General features: G+C 35.2%; 1 pseudogene; it reads right to left on the reverse strand.

Annotated features, from left to right (window-relative positions):
• LOC142791559 (large subunit ribosomal RNA) overlaps window positions 1-2,500 on the reverse strand; it is a 7,405-nt pseudogene that overhangs the window by 2,002 nt on the left and 2,903 nt on the right.

Below are 2,500 nucleotides of genomic sequence, written 5' to 3' on the forward strand. Positions count from 1 at the left end.
CACTAGTTGTTGTCTTTTGTAGTTTTACAAGTTCTTTCGTCTGTCTTCAATTTTCAGCACTGTAGGATGGCCTCGTTAATCTTTTCCACCATTGTTTCAAGTATTTTCATTGTTTCTTTTTGTTTGATTATTTCTGGCTTTCTATTTTGCAGGTTTTGTCCTAAAATTCTTTTTAGTTCCTTTCTTTCGTTTGTTACAATGGGACATTGCTGTAAGTAGTGGTCAAAACTTTCTATTATGTTTGAACAATAACATGTCGCTTGTTGCAGTATTCCGAATCGTGTAAAGTAGAATGGAAATCTTCCATGTCCTGTTATTGCCTGTGATGTGTAGTAATTAGTTGGAAAATGTGGCGGAATGAAATTTGTATTTCTTATCCATGTAAATGTGTAGCTATGCTTGCCTTCTTTCTTCCATAATTCATTCCACTCGTCGTTTAACTTTTTCTTTAATTCTTTTGCTATAACTGTTTTCGTTATGGGAACAAATATTTCCTCTCCGTCTTTGCTCGCTTCTTTTGCGCATTCGTCGGCTAATGTGTTCCCTAGATTCCCACTGTGTGCTTTTACGTAGGTCAGTTTAATATCTTTACTTTGTGTTTGGCTTAAGGTTTTCCTGATGTTACAAATAATTGGATTTAGGTTATCTGGATTTTTTATTGCCAGAAGTGCAGATTGGCTGTCTGTAAAAAGCTGGTATTTAACGAAAGCTTGTAGAGGCCAGATATGTTCTATTGCTTTCTGGATTGCAATGATCTCAGCCTCGTAATTACTACTGTGTTCTGGAAGTTTATATTTTTTCACTGTTTGGATTTGGTTATCTTTGTTTAGTATTATAAATGCCGCTCCTGTTTCTTTTTCTTTCTTTGATCCGTCTGTGTATATTTTGAAGTCTGCTTCTTCCTCTGTTGTTCCAAAGGGTATGCTAACTTTATTTGCTGGATGATCTTGCCATTGGTCGTGTTTCTTCATTATTTCGTTTTCGGTGTATATTTTCTGTTGCCATGTGAAGTTCTTTCCTTTCTTAAGTATGTAGTGTAATTCGTTTTCTTTTTCGATTGTCAAATGGAGAGGTGGAATGTTTGCTAATATGTTGAGTGAAAGATTTGATGTTGTTTTGAATGATTTAGTTATTAATAATAAAGGTAATCTTTGGATTGATTTCAGTTTTTTAATAAAAATGGTTTTTCGGCTATACCATGCTGGGGAGGCGTATGTAACCATTCGTTCTATACCCCTTTTATATATTAACTGTAGTGTGTTTCTATTTGTATGTTTGTCGTCTTTTATTGTACGACTTAAATTATACGTGACTTCGTCTACTTTTCTTTTTAAGTATTTTAGATGTGGGAGGAATGTTAGTTTTGTGTCCAAGACCACCCCTAGAATTTTCATTTCGTTAACCATTTTGATTTTATCCTGTCCGATTTTTATTTGGGGTTGATGGCTAATGTACTGCTTTCCGATTATCATATATTCCGATTTTTCCTTATTCAGGGTTATTCCTTTTTGATGTGCCCACTGATTTATTAGTGTTAGTGCCTTCGTAGCTTTTTCCTCCACCTCTTTTCTTGAGCGGAACTTTATGTGTAACACCACGTCGTCCGCAAAGGCTTGGATGTGTACTCCTTCTTGAAGCTGAGTTTCTAATAGGTCGCCTATTGTTATATTCCAACAGAGTGGGCTTAAAGGTGACCCCTGTGGGGAACCTGAAGTTAGTGTTTTCTTAATTTTTACTCCATCTGTTTCATAGATTATTTTCCTGTTCCGTAGAATATTGTCCGCCAGTTTTATTAGGTTGTTGGGACACTTATATTCTTCTAATTTCTGAATAACTACTTCGGGTTTTATAGAATTGAATGCGTTTTTAATATCTAGTGCTATTAGCATGCTGTTTAGCTTATCAATTTTCGCTTGGTTTATTCGTTTGATTATTTCTTCCAATGCCGTGGTTGTTGATGTCCCATGGGTAAATCCAAATTGTTTTTTGTTAAAATGGTGATTTTTAAACAAGAAATAATAGATTCTATCTTTTATGAGCTTTTCTAATATTTTTCCCAAAATCGAGTTAATAGCTATTGGGCGATATTTGTTTTCCTCGGATTTGTCCTCTCCGTTCCCTTTTGGAATCAATATAATTTTAGATTCTTTCCATCTTTGAGGAAAATGTCCGTGCTTTAAGCATGCATTAAAAAGATTGACAAAGAAAGTCTTATGCCTTTCATACATCACTTGTATGAGGTTAGTTTTTAGGTTGTCTGGTCCGGGGGTTACATCTTTCCTCAGATTTTTTACTATCTGCGTTACTTCAATCTCTGTAAATGGGAGGTCATCACTGGGTAAATTTCTTTCTCTCATTTCTGCTCCCGATGTCCAATTTCCTCCCTGTTTGTTATTGTTTATTGTGTCGTTGCTTGATTGTATTTGACTGTGTCCTGGCTCGTCATTTTCCATGCAGTTAGGGTATAAATTTCCTAGAATGTGTTCTATTGTTTCCTGAA

The sequence above is a fragment of the Rhipicephalus microplus genome, unplaced genomic scaffold, assembly GCF_043290135.1.
Source record: "Rhipicephalus microplus isolate Deutch F79 unplaced genomic scaffold, USDA_Rmic scaffold_175, whole genome shotgun sequence".
Lineage (NCBI taxonomy): Eukaryota > Metazoa > Arthropoda > Arachnida > Ixodida > Ixodidae > Rhipicephalus > Rhipicephalus microplus.